At 45.3% G+C, this 19,460-nt stretch overlaps 1 protein-coding gene across 11 annotated transcripts in view; it reads right to left on the bottom strand.

Moving 5' to 3' along the window:
* Positions 1-19,460, bottom strand: part of PHF10 (PHD finger protein 10) — an 885,396-nt gene that overhangs the window by 493,965 nt on the left and 371,971 nt on the right. The gene's annotated exons all lie outside the window — the stretch shown is intronic.

Here is a 19,460-nt window from a genome sequence, read left to right as displayed (position 1 = left end):
TTGAAAGTGAAGTATAAGAATGGAGTGATCAAGCTAGTTGAAAGGCATCAGGAATAGAGGAAGGTGGAGGTAGTAATCTGGATATTTGGTTTGGGGTAGTAACCGCCGTAACAAGCCAGCTACTCCCGTCATTGTGAGTGCAAATCCTTTTTTCCACATTTCCTCTTGCTGTTGAATCTTAGAGTGATGTTGGAGTCACAGTAACCATGTGTATGTTTATTGACTAAGGGTATTGTCTCCAGGCAGTAGCCATCATTCTGGCGAGTCACCCACTCTTCATTGGCGGCCTCTTGACTTTATGGATCCACAGTGTTTATCCCACGCCCCTTTGAAGTCCTTCACAGTTCTGGTCTTCACCACTTCCTCCGGAAGGGCATTCCAGGCATCCACCACCCTCTCCGTGAAGAAATACTTCCTGACATTGGTTCTGAATCTTCCTCCCTGGAGCTTCAAATCGTGACCCCTGGTTCTGCTGATTTTTTTCTTATGGTAAAGGTTTGTCGTTGCCTTTGGATCATTAAAACCTTTCAAGTATCTGAAAGTCTGTATCATATCACCTCTGCTCCTCCTTTCCTCCAGGGTGTACATATTTAGATTCTTCAATCTCTCCTCGTACGTCATGCGATGAAGATCCTCCACCTTCCTGGTCGCCCTTCTCTGTACCGCTTCCATCTTGTCTTTGTCTTTTTGTAGATACGGTCTCCAGAACTGAACACAGTACTCCAGGTGAGGCCTCACCAAGGACCTGTACAAGGGAATAATCACTTCCCTTTTCTTACTCGATATTCCTCTCTCTATGCAGCCCAGCATTCTTCTGGCTTTTGCTATCGCCTTGTCGCATTGTTTCGCAGACTTCATATCATTAGACACTATCACCCCAAGGTCCCTCTCCTGCTCCGTGCACGTCAGCCTTTCCCCCCCCATCGAATACAGTTCATTCGGATTTCCGCTCCCCATATGCATGACTTTGCACTTCTTGGCATTGAATCTCAGCTGCCATATCTTCGACCACTCTTCCAGTTTCCTTAGATCCCGTCTCATTCTCTCCACTCCTTCCGGCGTGTCCACTCTGTTGCAGATCTTAGTGTCATCCGCAAAAAGACAAACCTTACCTTCTATCCCGTCTGCAATGTCGCTCACAAAGATATTGAACAGGACCGGTCCCAACACCGATCCTTGCGGTACAACCACTTAAAACCGCTCTCTCTTCAGAGAAGGTTCCGTTTACCATCACACATTGTCTTCTGTCCGTCAACCAATTTGCAATCCAGGTCACCACCTTGTCACTCACTCCCAAGCTTCTCGTTTTATTCACCAGTCTCCTGTGCGGAACCGTATCAAAAGCTTTGCTGAAATCCAAGTATATGACATCGAGCGCTCTTCCTTGGTCCAATTCCTTGGTTACCCAGTCAAAAAAGTCAATCAGATTTGTCTGACAGGATCTTCCCCTGGTGAATCCATGTTGCCTCTGGTCCATCAATTCTCCGGACTGTAGATAGTTCACTATTCTCTCTTTCAGCAGAGACTCCATTACTTTTCCCACCACCGAAGTGAGGCTAACCGGCCTGTAGTTGCCAGCCTCCTCCCTGTTCCCACTCTTGTGAAGCGGGACCACCACCGCTCTTCTCCAGTCTCTCGGCACCACTCCCGTTTCTAGGGATCTATTGAACAGGTCACACAGCGGACCCGCCAGAACATCTCTGAGCTCCCTCAATATCCTTGGATGAATCCCATCAGGCCCCATGGCTTTGTCCACTTTCAGGTTCTTTAGCTCTTCCCACACATTTTCTACTGTAAAAGGATTTTCATCTATTCCACTTCCCTCCAGTTTCTTGTTGTGTAGAGATGGTCCTTCTCCAGGGTCTTCTTTAGTGAACACAGAGCTGAAGTATTCGTTTAATATTTCTGCCATTTCTTCGTCTGTCTCCACACATTGATCATTACCACCTTTCAATTTCACTATACCACTTTGGACCTTTCTCTTTTCGCTGATGTATCTGAAAAATGTTTTGTCACCATTTTTTATCTCCTTGGCAATCCTCTCTTCTGCTTGATTTTTTGCCAACTTGATTGTTTCTTCTTCGTCTCCCTCAGTTGATACAAATATTCTTCTTTGTGCTCCTCCCTTTGGGATCCTTTATATTTCTTGAATGCTGTTCTTTTAGCTTTAATTTTGTCAGCCACCTCCTTTGAGAACCAGATAGGTTTCAATTTTCTTTTGCTTTTCTTTATGTTTCTAACATATAGAGCAGTTGCCTTGGTGATTGCTCCTTTTAGATTGGTCCACTGCTGATCCACATCTCTCTCGTTCTCCCATCCTTTAAGTTCTTCCTCCAGGTACTTTCCCATTTCCTCAAAGTCTGTGTTTTTGAACTGTAAAACTCGGGTCTTTGTGGTTCTTTTCCCTATTCTATTAGTGATATTAAACCATACTGTTCGATGATCACTGCTGCTGAGGTGGGCGCCCACCTGGACATCTGAGACATTATCTGCATTATTGAGCAATAAGTCGAGTATAGCACCTTCTCTCGTGGGTTCCAACACCATTTGTTTGAACAAAGATACTTGCATGGCATCCATTATTGCTCTACTATTTTTAGTTTCTGCAGAGGGGATTTTCCAGTCTACATCTGGCATATTAAAGTCACCCACGATCACCACTTCTCCCTTCTTACCTATCTTATGGATGTCTTCAATCAGATCTCTGTCCAGCTCTTCCTTTTGGTTTGGAGGCCTGTAAACCACTCCAATATAAATGGACACTCCGTCATCTTTTTTTAGGTCGACCCATAGAGCTTCTTCTTTACCCCAACTTCCTTGTAGCTCAGATGCTTGGATGTTGTTTCTGACATAAAGAGCCACACCTCCCCCTTTTCTATCCTCTCTGTCCTTCCTTAACAAGTTGTAGCCTGGTATTGTTGTATCCCATTCATGAGATTCTGTGAACCATGTTTCTGTGATAGCAACAATGTCCAATTCTGCCTCAGCCATTAGGGCCTGCAGATCTGGGATTTTATTTCCCAAACTATGAGCATTTGTGGTCATAGCCTTCCAGGTACTCTCTTTAAGGTTATTGCTTTTCCTGGACTCCTTATGAGATATTAGTTGAGATTTGTTATTCACTTTACTCTTTCTGTTTGTAGTTGTGCCACTGTTGACAGAGTTATCCATCTCAATTAGATTTTTCTTTTGGTTATGGATCTTGAAATACTGCATGCATTGTGTTTTTTCTCTCTTTTCTGGTAATACTGCAATGTTTTTTTCAAGAACTTCCTCAGTTTTTAATATAGAGAGGGCTTGTTCTTTTTGCATTTGGTACATTGTGTGTCTCCTTATCACAGGTCTAATTCTACCAGAGCCCACTGTAATCCTGGATTGTAAAGAATTTCTTAATGACCTGTTTGAGTGGGAGGGTGTACCTGTTGGCTGCTCATCTGTCAAGAATGGATGACTTTGGGTCCTACCTGAGCGTAATGGATCTCCTTTTTCTTGACTCCTGGTTTTTCCGTGATATTGGGGAATTATTATCTGTGTAATGCAATGTGGGTGTAATACTTTTAATTGAAGCTAATTGAGCTTTTATCTCAGTCAGCTCCATTTTCAAGGAAGAGAGTTGTGCACAAATTGGGCAAGCTCTAAGTTTCCAGATGCTTTCCCTCAGAATAAAGGCTCTACAGCAGTTACATTGGATAGTCCTCATCTTGGTAGTTTGTGATTTGTATTTCCTTGACTGTTACCAATGTACTAATTTATCTCGCTGCCAATGGGAAGTTAGGCAGTCTTTATTAGAAAACAAGCCCCAGGGGTGGGCGGGTAGAGGGGTAGGGAGGGAGGGAGTCAAACAGTTTAGCCTGGGACAAGCTGGGTAAAGTAGGGCACTTCTGGACTGTTGCCTTTGCTTTTGGTCAATTGTTTTAAAAAACAGTCTTTATGCCCCAATTTTTAGTTTGAACCGATTTTTTGTGCCAACTAACTCCAAGGGAGAGTTTAAAAGGTGTTTTAAAAGCTGGAGAGCTGTCTACTTGGAGGTTTCTTTTTTTGGTTTTTTTTTTTTTTTTCCTTCTAGCTTTATTCAAACAGCAAATCAACTTACTAGATTAAAAACTTACTATAAAGAAATGAAACACAGACTATAAAGAAAATTAAAAACAGACAGGAATAATCACAGAACCTTTCTACAGTAATAGTAATTACTTTCTACAGTAATAAAACAGGGAGGCGTACAACTAGGAGCAAGAAGAAGAGATGATAGTAACTTTAACATAGTATATTAACCTGAAATATGACAAGGTACAACACAAGGAATTATGTGATTTACAATGAATTGTTCAATTCGCAGAGTTGCAGTTTATAACATGAGGGTAGAGATCAGAAGTAATGGTTTTCTGGATATTGGTAGTGCTTGGGAGTTGGTTGAAAATTGGTTGTAAGAAGTAAGTTGGTTGCTTGGAAGTTGGTTGTAGGAGAATAATGAGTTTAATCTGAGTCTGGGAAGGCTTTGGAGGGTAATACCGCCTCTGTCGGTAGAAGGGTCCTTCTAGGTTCTTTCCTTTGAAGCCTACAAGTTGACTGTGTAGCCAGATCCTGCGGAATCAATGAAAGTTGTCACAGGGTTTTTCTGTGTGCTCTTTCAATTGAGCAACCGCATCTTGTACCTTGGAACCAAAAAGGTTATCACCAAGACATGGGAGGTCAACCAATTTTTCCTGGACTTCAGGCCTGAGGTCCGAGGCTTTAAGCCATACCTAACATCTTGCACTTATACCTGATGCAGCCACTCTGGATGCTGTTTCAAAGCCATCATAGGCAGCACGGACCTCATGCTTGCCCGCCTCCAGCCCTTTGTGGATAATTGCTTGGACTGCTTCTTGATGTTGTTGTGGCAATGACGGTATAAACTCCTGCATCTGTTTCCACAGATTTCTTTGGTATTGAGTCATGTATAATTGATAAAAAGATATTTTAGAATTTAACATGGCTCCTTGATAAACCTTCCTTCCCAGGGAATCCAGGAATCTGTGATCTTTTCCCGGGGGAGTTGAGGAATGTGGTCTTATCCTCTTTGACTTCTTTTGTGCAGATTCTACCACCACTGATTGGTGTCGAAGCTGTGACTTTTGGTAGCCAGGAACAGACTGCACCAAATACGTTGTGTCCATTCTTTTATTTAAAGCAGGCACTGAGCATGGATGCTCCCAAAGCCGATGTTGTAGGTCCAGAAGGACGTCATGGACAGGTATGGCTACTACTTGCTTTGGAGGGTCTACGAATTGGAGAACCTCCAATGTTTTTTGCCTTGAATCTACTTCTGTCACCAAGGTGACAGGTATGGTGTCCAACATTTCCTGGATGAAATTGGTGAATGATAAATCCTCCGGTGGAGATTTCTTTCTTGGGTCTGGACGTGAAGGATCTGACATGTGACCATCATCCCAAGTATCATATGGATCTTCTCTAGGTGGAGATACTGGAGAAGATCTAGGTGGATGAGGAAGCCCTGAAGGACCTGGTTGCTGGTCATCGAAGGGTGTCCCTTCAGGCTGTTCTTTCCGAGGCTTGGGAGGAAGCGCACCGACTACCTCATCAAAACTCTTCATTATAAGCTGATAGAGTGCCAGTTCTGGATGTCCTGGGTCTCTAGGTGAGATTGACATTGATGGTATCGGGGCGGAACTGAAGATGGCGTCGGTGTCATCGATGGTCGTGCCAGTGTCACTCTGGCTGGCATGGGTGTAGGCACCGGCATCGACGGAGTCGTCGGCATCGGTGTAGTCACCGGCTTCGGTGCAATCACCGGCATCGTTAATAGTACCACATCGGTTCGAGAAATGGGATCGTGAAGGCACTGGCATCGGTGAAGGCGCCGGAATAGGCATCTGCTCCTTAAGGGCCTGGAGCACCGCTTGCCGGATAAAATCCGACAATTCCTGCAGAACAGCTGGTGCAGGCAGAGCAGCTGAACGCGGTGGCAGTGGAGGCGTCGATACCCCTTTCACAGAGACCTGTGGAGGTTCGACTACTGGTGTTTCTTCGCAAGGTGAAGGCCCCGGCGCTGAGGGTAGTGGTGTTTCCTGACGTTTGAGCCGCTTAGCGGTCGGTTCCTCCAGGGAGAGAAGCGCCGCTGGAGTCTATGTGTGCCGATGTCTATGACGGTGTTTCGGTCGGTGTTCGACTACTAACCTTGTCGATGCTGATGTCGATGGATGATTTCCAGATTCCTCCAGATGACGTTTTTTCAATATTATTCGTTTTGAAACTCCGGCCGGAGACTATTTTGTTGATGTTGAGGGAGAAGGCAGAAGCTGTAGGTGAAAAAAATGTCCCATCTTCTCTTGGCGAAGTTTTCTTCCTTTGGGAGTCATCTCTGCACATTTAGGGCAGGTTGAGACATCATGTTTGTCCCCCAAACAAAGGACACACTCGAGGTGCGGATCTGTAATGGACATTGTCCGATTACAGATAGGACATTTTTTTAAAACCGGTAGCCATTTTCGATCGACAGCCGTCAATGAAATGATTATTTATTTTTAACTTTTATATACCGATGTTCCTGTATAGAATACATATTGCACCGGCTTACATAAGAACTGAACTGTCGCCTTGGGGCGAGTACAAGGAACATGAGATACAAATAAATAATATTTATTTTATCTGCTTGGCTCAACAGATACTAACATAAGAAGCTTACTGGGTAGACTTGATGGACCAATTGGTCCTTTTCTGCCTTACTATTTATATGTTACTATGTTTCCTGCTTCTACCCTAACTTATGTAGCCCAAACCTTATTCTTTCTAGAGCACTCTTGGATTTCCGGTAATGTGGTGCAGCTGAGAAGTCGCAGACTGGAGGACCTCCGTTGGGTCAGCTAAATATCAGCGCTTTTTTTTCCTGTCTCAACTTAGAACCTGGTTTCAAACTAAGAAATATTTGTTCATGCTGAAAAACAGTGAATAATTAAAGGAATGTCTGTTAAAAATGTACAGATCGCTCAAGATAAGAGTTGTATCAATGCTTTTTCCTATTTTCTTCAGATGGATTCTTTTTCCAATTTTTTAAAGAAATTCTTTTGGATAAAATGTATTTATTTTATTTAAGAGCTTTTATATGCCGATAACCGTTTGCACATTGTATCGGTTTACAAGAAACAGAGATTATATATCGTAGCATAACGTTTACATAGATCAATCTGTAGCATATATAGCCTCTTTCACCTCATCTTTCAACCATGCTTGTAGTCATTTGGCCTTCCACTATTTTTAATGCATGGAATACATCTAGACTGGGATAGCCCTACCTTTCAGTGTTTTTCTATTTTCCTCATTTTATCAGTTTCCCTTTGGAAAGTTTAATGTTAAAGCTGTAGATTTACTTAATTTCCTCCCTCCAGTCATTATGTCAAATCTGATCGCACAATAATCACTGTTGCAGAGCAGCCCTGCCACTGTTAACCTCTTTACCAAATTCTGCATTCCACTATAAATTAGGTCTAAAATGGCCCCCCATCTCATCAGTTCCTAGTCCAACTCCTCTATGAAGCAGTCATTTATTTCATCTAGAAATGTTTCCTCTCTACATGTCCTGAGGTTACATTTATCAAGTCAATTTTGGGATATTTGAGATTTCCCATTATTACTGTTCTACCAAATTTGTTAGCTTCCCTAATCTCTTAGCTTCTGTTCATTTTGCCCAGGTAGATGGTAGTATACCCCCACCATTATACTCTTCCTCATCACACATGGCATTTCCCCCATAAAGATTCTATAGTGTATTTAGTCTCCTGCAGGATCTTTATCCTGTTGGAATCTATGCCATCCCTAACATGTAGTGTCACCCCTCCACCACCACCACCAAGTTGATCCTCTCTATCTATATTTGTAACCTGGTATAACACTGTCTCATTGGTTATCATTGGTTATCATTCCTCCACCAGGTTTATGAGATGCCAACTATGTCTACCTCTTCATTCAATGCTATACATTCTAATTCTTACATCATACTTTTTAGTTTCCAAGCTGCTCTATTTCCTTTTTGAATGTTAGTACCAGCAGCCTGATTCCTCTCTGGTTAAGGTGGAACCCTTCCTTTTGTATTAGGTTCCCTCTTCCCCAGAATGTTGGCCAGTTCCTAACAAAACTAAAGCCCTCTTCCCTGCACATTTGTCTCATCCACACATTAAGATTCCGGATCTCTGCCTGCCTCTGAGTTCCTGTGAGCAGAAAAGGGAGCATTCCGCAGAGATACCTTAGCTAAGTATGGGAAAAGTTAATAAATAAATAAATAAATAAATAAAATATGGGCACCCTTTGAAAAATGTCTTCAAGACAACAGGTACAAGTGCTGAGCTATAGAGCATAGGCATGCTTTACTACTAAACAGTACAATCTAAGAATGAGGCGAGACAATGGTTTTTGTTTTTTTTTATTGGACTTTATCATTCCTTTATTCTGCAGATGTTACATGCTTACATAATTTGTTACTGTTCATGTGTGGTGTTGTTGCTTAGCTTTCACAACTATACTAGCTATGATACTTAATATGTATAGGGAAGGGGGAGGGGCAGAGGGAAGGGGTGGGTTGGGCGTATGTAGAATGTTTGGATGACATGACTGTCTCTGCAGGGACATAGCTGTATGAAAATTAATGGCATGTATGTTTTATATTGTAAAAATAAAAAGTTAAATTACAAAAAAAAAATTCTCTTTTACTACCTCACAGAAATCAAAGTTTTTTTTTTCACAACGTAAACAATTCTAACACTGGCAAACTGAAAAACAGACAATAAAAACAACCAGTAATAGTTAACTCTCCAATAACAATAATTATTTTTAATTTTGTCTTAAGAATTATGTGCTTCTTCCTAGCTAGTCCAAATTTACCACCAGCAGATGAAGTTTCAACTGTCAGCACACTCTCTGGACTGATGATTATATAAGGGCAAATTTGGGAAGTCCCATTTTCCCTTCTGTGGGGGGATGCCTGTAGATCCTGCCCACTCTGATTTCTTCAAAATATTTAAAAAGTTAAAAGATCAAATTTCTCAGCCACACCAAACGATTGCTGAATGCTTTTGATATGTGCAATTGGAAGGATGTTTATTTTTAACCATCCTTCTCCTGAGAAAGAAGTGAGCAGAAGGAATTTCCCCTCTTTGCATTCATTTTGGATCCATTAGGCAGAAAGATCCCTAAGCAATCAAAGATAATTATGAAGAGTAGTACAGAGCCAAGAGGAAAGAGGAAAATCCTGAGTCTCCACACAGAGATTTCAATAAAGAACAGAAGCTTGGAGAAGGAAAGATCAGGCATAGACAACAGATATTGTACAGAGAAAGTCCTTGGGGGATAGTAGAACCTTTTATAGTGCACCAAGGAAGCCCTACATTCTATCTATCTATTTTGTATTTTATACAGGAATGTTGGTATATAAAAGTTAAAAATAAATAAATAAATAAATCTAAGGAAAGAAAGGAGACCCCTGGGTAAAAGATTAAGGGATCACAGACCCAGATCATTTTGGATTTTGTTTATTGCTGTAAGATGGATGTGACTTGCTAGAAATGGTCCCTGATGCCAAGTCCTTTCTATTGAACAAGCTGAACAGTAAACTTTAATTTTTTGAACACCATGTGTGTCCAGTCTGTTTACTGGCACTTAGAATTACTCAGAGTTTCAGCATACTGCCACAAAAGAGAAACTTGCACCAAGCCTTGAGCCCAAGAAATTTATCCTTCCCTCCCTTTTGAAGAATCCATGCCAGAGTTTAGTGGGGCAGTATATGGACTAAGCCCTGGTACTGAATATGCCCCCTGCCTTCAAAATTACATCCAGAAAAGGAGCTACACTTAAGTACTTTCACATCCTGATTCAATATACTATATGTTTGCATACTGAATCCAAAATTGCATGTTCCTTTTTTCCATGCTACCAGTCTCTGCTCTATTCTAATAAATTACTATGATTCACCTGTTGAAGAGGTGGACCCTTGGACCGAAACTAGGTTGAAGCCCTGCAGGTCCTCGTCGTTGGAAGGCGGAACTGGTCAGAGCGGAGACCCAACAAGACCTTCACCAATACCAGCCCTCGTTCCCCGCAAGTTGAACTCTTGGGGGCGGGTCTCCGATGGTGTTGATTCCCATGATGATGGGGCTAGTAGCCGAGATGGTATCTACAGAAGTCTGGCAGGCGGAAAGCAGAGTCAAGGCATTCCAAGGGTCAAGGCAAGTGGCGAGCAAGCAAAATCCAGAAGACGTACCAGGGGTCAAGGCAGGTAGCGATCAAGTGAAATCCAAGAGATGTAACAGGGGTCAAGGCCAAAGAAGCAATCTGAAGGGAAGACAAGACAGGGGCATGGAGACTGAGTCAAGAACATGGAGTCAAGAACACGGAACCAGCTACTAAAAGGAGTTCGAGGCATCCAATGCAGGTCTGGCCGGGCCTTAAATAATAAGGCCTAGGTGACATCAGTAGGTGCCGCAGAATGTTTCCCGCCGCAGGCCCTTTAAGTCAGTGCAAGGCGCATGTATGCCTAGGGACACACACAGCTAAGCGGTGTTCCCGGTGTGGGACGTTGTGGCAGCCTGCCTCGCCTGGAGCCTGAAGGTCATTGCAGCAGCAATTGTCTCCCTGCCACCCGAGGTCCCAGGTAAGAGCGGCCAACCGCAGACCTAACCCGCAGTCGGCCAAGCACAACGATACCCCCTCCTCTAAACCCTCCCCCCCCCAGGGGCCAAGATTTCCTGGGATAGGCTGCATGGAATGCTTTAAGGAGAACCTTATCCAGGATATTTGAGGCAGGCTCCCAGGAATTCTCCTCTGGGCTGTAACCCTCCCAGGAGATTATGTACTCCCACCTCTTTTTCCACCTTCGGACATCCAGGACCTCCCTCACTTAATACACCTGATCCTCTTCCGTAGCTACCTCTGGGGGTTCAGGAATCTTCAGAGATAGCCAAGACAAAACCAGAGGTTTGAGGAGAGAAACATGAAATATGTTGCAAATTTTCTTGGAAACTGGCAAATGCAGTTGATAGGTAACAGGTCCTATTTGGCAGGTAATGGGAAAAGGCCCAATGCAGCGTGGAGCTAATCCCATAGAGGGTACTCTGAGCCAGATATAGCGAGTAGTTAACCAAACCCTGTCCCCAATCTTGAATTTGGGGCAGGTCATCGGTGGGTGCCAGTTGTATTATTTGCTCTCAAAGCAGTCCTCTGGATTATTGCCTCCGCTCAGATCCACAATTCTTGAAGTTTCTGCACCGTTAACTGGGCTGCCAGGGATGCGACAGATAGCAGAATCAGTAGTGGAGGAGCTGGCTGCTTCCCATATACTATCAGAAACGGGGATGATCCAGTGGCTGCGTTGATATGGGAACTGTGTGAGAATTCTGCCCATGGAAGAAGAGTGGCCCAGTTGTCCTGGCGTTTATTAATGAAAGACCTGAGGAAGATCTTTAGAGTGTGGTTGGTCCTGTTACACTTGACCATTGGCTTGAGGGTGGTACGCCGTGGTAAAATGCAGGGTAATGTTGAATTTATGGCTTAAGGAATGCCAGTACTTGGCAGTAAATTGGGCACCTCAATCCGAGGCAATGTGCTATGGTAATCCATGTAGTCGGAAGACATGGGTGATAATCTTGCGAATTCAGGTGCTGATGGTAGGCCAGAAAGGGCAACAAAGTGGGCCATTTTAGAGAACTGGTCGATCACAATCAAGATAATATAACAGCTGTTTGAAAGGGGAAGATCCACCACGAAGTCGGTGGATAAATGGATTCACAGTTCCTTGGGGGCTGGCAACGGTTCTAATAGCCCCCGAGGTTGTCCTACCATAGGTTCTATTGGGCACAGGTTGGATAAGAGTCCACATATGCTTTGACATCTTTTTGCATTTGGGACCACCAGTAATAAAGCTGGAGAAGTGCGAGAGTCCTGGCCCGACCAGGATGGCCTGCGACCATAGAATCGTGGGGCCATTCCAGAACCTTTTGATGGAGTCGTAGAACAACCATCTAACCTGGAGGAACTGTCATTGTGGTAGCCAGGTGGATTCGTGCTGGGTCAATGATGTAACCGGGATGGTCAGGTGTATCTTTTGCCCTGAAGGATCGAGATAGGGCGTCTGTTCGGGTATTCTTAGTTGCCGGCCTAAATCTCACCTCAAAATCGAAGCAGGTGAAAAACAGAGATCACCAGGCTTGGTGGGCGTTCAAACATTGGGCAAGATGGAGGCATTCTAAGTTTTAAGAATCAGTATAAACCGTGATACGGTGTTGCACACCTTCCAACCATTGTCACCATTCTTCGAATGACATCTTTATGGCTAATAATTCCCTGTCCTCATTGCTGTAGTTGCGTTCAGCAGGGGAAAATGTTTGAGAGGAGGAGGCGCACAGATGGAGAACCCCTGTATCAGAGTGTTGACTCAATACGGCCCCGACTTCCACAGAGGAAATGTCCACCTCAAGAATAAAAGGACATGTGGTATTGGGATGCAGGGTTCACGAAGGAATGCTTGCTTCAACCTGATGAAAGCGATAACTGCCTCCGAGGGCCAATCCTTGGTATTTGCGCCCTTTTTTTGTGAGAGCCATGAAAGGTGCAACGATCTGGGAGTAATCAGGATTACACTGTCAGTAGAAATTTGCAAACCTCAAACACCTTTGCAGGGGATGAAGGCCGGAGGGCTGTGGTCAATTTAAAATACTTTCTACCTTCTCAGGGTTCATGTGGAAACCGCTGCTAGAGATTATATACCTTAGAAGGGGAAGGCTTTCCTGTTCAAAAATGCACTTCACGAGTTTAGCAAACTCAAACACTTTGTCTACGCTGACGACATCCAGATAGTGATCCCACTTAAAGAATCTCTAGTCAAAACTCTCGAATACTAGGAATCATGCTGCTCAAAAATCAATGACCTGCTTGCTAGCCTAAACCTCATTTTAAACTCCACCAAAACGAAACTCATGCTAATTTCCCCAGAAAACAACAATAACTCCAGCACCCCTCCAAACATTCCTCCATCCCCTCAAGTCAGAGACTTAGGAGCTATAATTGATAACAAGATGAATCTGAAAGCATTTGTTAGCCGCACTACAAGGACTGTTTCCACAAACTCCAAGTGTTGAAAAGGATAAAACCGCTTTTCCATGACTTTAGAACAATACTACAAGCAATAATCTTCGCAAAGTTAGATTACTGCAACGCTGTCCTACTAGGACTCCCATCCTCATACACTAAACCTTTGCAGATGGTCCAAAACGCGGCGGCAAGAATACTCACGAATACCAGAAGAAGAGACCACATCTCACCCATCTTAAAAGATCTCCATTGGCTCCCTATTCACTTCAGAATCATCTACAAATCCGTCACCATCATATATAAGTCCATCCACCACCGTATGTCACTTGATCTTCAACACCCGCTCAGCCCACACAACTCCCTTAGACCGACCAGAGAAGCCTACAGAGGATCCCTCCAGGTACCCAATACGAAATTCACGTGGCACATAACCTCAAGAGAACGGGCTTTCTCGACAGCCGGACCATCACTCTGGAACTCCATCCCCACGAACCTTCGCCAGGAGCCTTGCCTGCCAACCTTCCGAAAAAGATTAAAAACTTGGCTATTCAAACAAGCCTTCCCTGACCACACCTGAATCACAACCTATATATTCAAAGAATGTAGCCACTCCGGTTCTGTAAATAATTATTAATTTATGATGTTAACCTTCTTCTGCTTTTTTCTCTCTTGTCCCAGTTCCATTACCCCTGTTCATTGTAACTGCAACTCCTCTGCACTAGATTCAGTTACAGTAATTTTTGCACACCTTGTTCGAATGTAAACCGGCATGATGTGATTTTATTATGAATGCCAGTATATAAAAAACCTAAATAAATAAATAAATAAAAAAAATACACTTGTTAAAGTGTAGGCATTGGAGAACCTGCCCAACTTCCCAACGATGAAAAGGAAAGTCTTTGGAAAAAATGAGAATATAGTCAAGGTAGGTTACTACACAGACGTACAAGAGGTCTCTGAAAATCTCTTTCATCATATTTTGAAATACTGCGGGGGCGTTGCACAAACCAAAAGCATTACCATGTATTCAGTGTGACCATCCCGCATGTTGAACGCTGTTTTCCATTCATCACCTGATTGACTGCGGATAAGGCTGTAAACCCCCCGGTCAAGTTTTGTAAATATTCTGGCTCTTTGAAGAAGATAGAAAACTTCGGAAATAAGAGGCAAGGGGTAGCGATCCTTCTTCGTTATGGCATTTAGACTCCGGTAATTATGCACAGTCGTAGTGTGCCGTCCTTCTTAGACACAAAGAAGAATCCGGCCCCAGCCCAGGACATAGATGGTTGGATGAACCCTCTTTCAAGGTTTTCCTGGATGTACTTAGACATAGCCTTAGTTTCAGATAGAGATGGGGGGGGGGGGGTATACCCTTCCCGAAACGGGGTAGTCCCAAGTATAAGACTGATGGCACAATTGAAGGACCGATGTTCCAGTAAGGTCTCTGCCTTCTTCTTAGAAAACACGTCCGCATAATCCATGTACTGTGGTGGTATTCCCACAGAGGTCATGATTAGCAAAATGGGAGAGAGGGGCCGAACTGGATGGAGGCAAGAGATATGGCAGCAAGAACCTCACTTTGTTAGTTGCAGTCAAAACTGGGAGAATGACGTTGCATCCAGGGCAACCCTAGCATGACTGGGTGTATAACCTTCTCAATAATGAACAAGGTTATCTCCTCCACATGTAGGACCCCGGTGTGGAAGTGTAGAGGAGCAGTCATCGAAGTGATCCAGCTTGGAAGAGGTTCCCCGTAGATGGAGAAGATGATTAATTGTGAGTCCCTGGGAATTGTCGGTAGCTTCAGGTAATCCGCCAGGGCCTTCACGATAAAGTTTCCCCCTGCACCGGAGTCCACTGGTGCGAGGATGGAGAATATGCAATCTTTCGAGGTGATTGCCCCAGGAAGAGTGAGTTGGTGAGTGGGAAAAGTATAACCTAAGGTCATCTCCCCACTGGCTCCTAGGCTCAGCAGATTCCCTGTTTCATTGGGCATGCTGCCAGAAAGTGCCTCTTGTCTGCTCAGTAAAAGTAGAGACCCTGGGTACAGCGACAGTTCTCCTCCTCAGGCGTGATGTGGCTCCATCCGAGCTGAATGGGTTCCTCTGGTTGGGCCGAAGCAGGCATCATCACAGGAGCTGGCGTACAGGGATGCAAGAAGGATGAGGTCAATGGCACCTGCCTGCGCAGTGCTCGCAACTCCCGAACCCTTTGTTAAAGGCGCCGGTCAATCCTCACTGTCAGATCTATGAGAAAGTCTAGGGAGTCGAGTAGTTCTCTGGCAGCTAGCTCATCTTTGATTTGGGAGGACAGTCCTCCGAAGACTGAAGACTGTCCTTCTGCCAATTAAGTTCCGTTGCCAAGGTGCGGAAGCAGAATTCAATCCATCAGGGGTCTTGAGCCCTGCCGCAGGTACAGCAGCTCCAATCCAACAGTATCCAGTTGGCCTGGTTCATCAAATACCTGCTTAAAGGCCTTGATGAATTGTTGTAGTTCCTGAAGCAAAGTGTCTCCACACTCCCAGAGAGAGGAGGCCCAGGTTAAGGCCTTCCCATCAAGAAGAGAGAATAAAGGTGGTTTTAATAGTGTTGCTGGAAAACTGTGCAGGCTGAAGAGAGAAGTGCATAAAAAAGATTTAAAAATCCACGACATTGTCTAGGATCCCCCGCATACCTGGGTGGTACCGGAAGGCATACTGCTGGGGAAGTAACCATAGTTGCAGGTGTTGCCAGAGGTCCAACGCTTGGTAAAGCAGTGGTGGCATCAAAACAGGTGCTTAGACGTTCAATCGAGCTTGCCAGTGGCTCCAGGAATTGTTGCTGTTGCTAGATCTTCTAAGCCAGGCCTGGGATGGCTTGAAGCCCTGAGACATTTACCGGGTCCATGTGTCCTCAGCAAACTGTTGAAGAGGTGAACCCTTGGACTGAGATGTGGTTGACTCTACCTGCAGGGAGAAGCCCTGCAGGTCCTCAATGTCGGCAGGCAGAACTTGTCGGAGTGAATACCCAACAGGACCTTAATACCAGGCCTCGTTCCCTGCAGGTTGAGCCCTTGGGTGCCAGGGCCGGCTGGACTTAGGTGTGAGTCTCCGATGGAGAAAATTCCCATGATGATGGGGCTAGTAGCTGAGATGGTATCTACAGTAGTCTTGCAGGCAGAAAGCAGAGTCAAGACATTCCAAGGGTTGAGGCAGGTGGTAAGCAAGTGAAATCCAGGAGACAGACATGGGTCAAGGCAGGCAGCGAACAAGAGACATCCAGGAGACGTTCCAGGGGTCAAGGCAGGCGGCGATCAAGAGAAATCCAGAAGACGTACCAAGGCTCAAGGCCAAAGAAGGAATCTGGAGAGGGAAGACAAGACAGGGATGTGGAGATGAAGTCAGGAACATGCAACCAGCAACTCCAAGGAGTTCGACCTGTTGCTAAGGCATCCAATGCAGGTCTGGCCAGGCCTTAATTAGAAAGGCTTAGGTGACGTCATTGGTAGGTGCCGTGGGAAGTTTCCCGCCACGAGCCCTTTAAGGCGAGGCGAGGCAAGACACACAGCTAAGCGGTGTTCTCGGCGTGGTACATCAAAACTGTCCCTACCACAATCACTATAAATTTTGTTGTAATATCATTGCATCCTAAAGTTTATATACTTAGCCCCACTGTAGATTTTAATTCAAAACTGTCCCGACATGGGCCATGTTTCGACTGTTTCCAGTCTTCTTCAAGGGATGCCTTGTATCTTAATTCAGTTTCAAATTATATTATGCCTTTCCAACGCTCCAGTCATTCAATTTGACGAAATAAATTCTGCTAGTTTCTCCAATTGATGCAGTAATGGCGCCTCGGCGTTCAAATTTGACAGTTTTGAATTAAAACGTATAGGGTGGCTAAGCATACAAATCTTACGATTGAATGGCATTAAAATAAAATGGTGATGGTGGTATCGAGACATAGATTTATAAATTTTAGGATTTAGTAAACAATAGTCCTTTTGGTTTTGGGGTAAAAATAAAAAATAAAATAAAAATAAACAATAAAATAAAATATAAGCTTTTAAGTGAATTGAATAAAAGATCATGAGTAAACAAGGAACACCACCAAATGATTACAAACTGAGTGCTTGACAAACTGCTGAAATTGCCTGCGGCCCATTGCGTGGCGAGAGGCGGCACCTACCAATGACGTCACCTAAGCCTTACTAATTAAGGCCTGGCCAGACCTGCATTGGATGCCTCAGCAACAGGTCGAACTCCTTGGAGTTGCTGGTTGCATGTTCCTGACTTCATCTCCACATCCCTGTCTTGTCTTCCCTCTCCAGATTCCTTCTTTGGCCTTGACCCATGTCTGTCTCCTGGATTTCACTTGCTTACCACCTGCCTCAACCCTAATACTGATGGTGTTGTTCCTGATAGTTTGTTATTAAAATAGTAATAAGAACAGAACAAATTGAACATATACTCCCTGTTTAGATTAATTTAACTATTTTATTATCCATCTAAATGGCTTTTGAATATGGACTTCAAAAGGTTTAAGTTTTGTTGATCTATTTTTAAAATGCATTGAATGAAAGATTTCTATTTTAAACAAAATTTGCCATGGGCTCTCTTCTTCACATTCTGTTGGTAGAGTATTTTTTTAAACTATTTTCAAGGTACACAAACACAACTGTTACGAGCGCGACCTCTGTCGGCCATCACGCTCCGAGGCACGGTTATCTCTAAACAGGGTTGTGAGCCCTTGGGCCACGGCATGACACAGGGAGGAGCCCCAAGCCAAACCGTGGGAGGTAAGCTGGTGCGAGCATGGGTACATGGCAAGACATGGCGGATGCAAGGACTGGGCACAAGGTCTGACCCTCAACCGGACCTGCACACCCTGGACAACCAACAACGCAATGTTGATTGATGAACGGTCCTCCGACTGTTCCAAGCCCTTTCGGACCTGCCGCTGGGTACGGCAAGGGGTGGCAGGCCGGAACGAAGACGAGGGCAGATGGAATGCTTGGAACACAGAAGACTTGAGACTATGACTGATGCAAAGACATCACTGACAAAGGTTGATGCAACGGCATCACAGGTGAAGACATCACAGGCAAGGGCTTGATGCAGCGGCATCCAAAACAAGACAAGGAGCTGGGAGGGTAGACATTGGTTGTGTAGGGTGCCCTGTCTCTCAGGGCACCCTACACAACCCACCTTCCCGGGCGAACCCAATGGGCTGATCGCGGACCACCCTGTCCCACTGCGTGCCCTACACAGCCCAAGGAGGCTGGTCACGGACCACGCTGGGAGCAGGACAAGCACAGGAAAGAATCCAGCCGAGGCAGAACTTCGATGACGGAGCCAGATGTCATCCAGAGTTCAAGGGCTGGAAGGTCATGAAGCTCAGGAGCACAGGGACCGGAGTCCCCTGCCGGCACCTCCAGAGACAGAGAAGTGTCCCCTGGAGGTCCTCGGCCGGCAGGACAGAAGGCTCAAGAGCACAGGGACAAAACATCCGGAAAGGCTGGAACATCAGGGAGGCTGAGACATGAGGAAGCCTGGCCGAGGGACCTCTGGAACACGAAGACATGGAACATCAGGTACCGGGAACTTGAAGACATCTGAAGACAGGGACAGGAGATGTCAGGAACCTGAAGACACTGAAGAGCTGGAAACAGCTGAAGACACAGACATCCAGATCCGAGCAACACCAGGACTGGGAACAAGGAACATGAAACAGTGAACACGAAGCCATCAAAGCAAGGAGAACATGGAGGACCTGGATCGACGAAGGAGCACAGACTGTGAGACTTGATCCAAAGGCAACGAGAGACTGACGAAGGATCCCTTTTATAGGGTAGAAGCAGGAAGTCATCATGAGGTGGAGCCAGCAGCACTTCTTGTGGCTGGCCCTTTAAATCCTGTGAAGGGGCGCGCGCCGGTGCCTAAAGGAAGGCTGAAGCAGAAGCAGGACCACGGACAGCGGCGCTCTTCTGCGCTCTGCAGTGGCAGAGCGGGGAAGGCAGATGGAACGCAGGCAGGCCCCGGGGGCAGCCTCCAGGCTGCCGAACGAGGACCCCAGACACGACGACGCGGCTCCCTGCTATGTAGGCTGATCCAGGGCGGCTCCAAGCCGCGAAGAGTAGACAGGGAAGCAGGGCCTCCAGACCGTGGCTCTCAGCCATGGCAAGATGGCGCTGGCGGCGGCCCTGCCGCACGGGACCCGACGAGGGCATCAGCGTCGTCAACTGCTCGGCGGGGGCGGCCCTGCCAAGCAGAGCCAGAGCTGCTGCAGCCTCCGGACCAAGGAAGATGGCATCGGCGGCGTCCTGCTGCGGAGCAGGAGAGCCAGCAGGTAGGGAATCTGTCCGCGGAAGCGGGCAGATTCACAACAACCAGATATTGAGATATG

The sequence above is a fragment of the Rhinatrema bivittatum genome, chromosome 3 (genome assembly GCF_901001135.1).
Source record: "Rhinatrema bivittatum chromosome 3, aRhiBiv1.1, whole genome shotgun sequence".
NCBI lineage: Eukaryota > Metazoa > Chordata > Amphibia > Gymnophiona > Rhinatrematidae > Rhinatrema > Rhinatrema bivittatum.
This window is presented reverse-complemented; position numbering and strand designations above follow the sequence as displayed.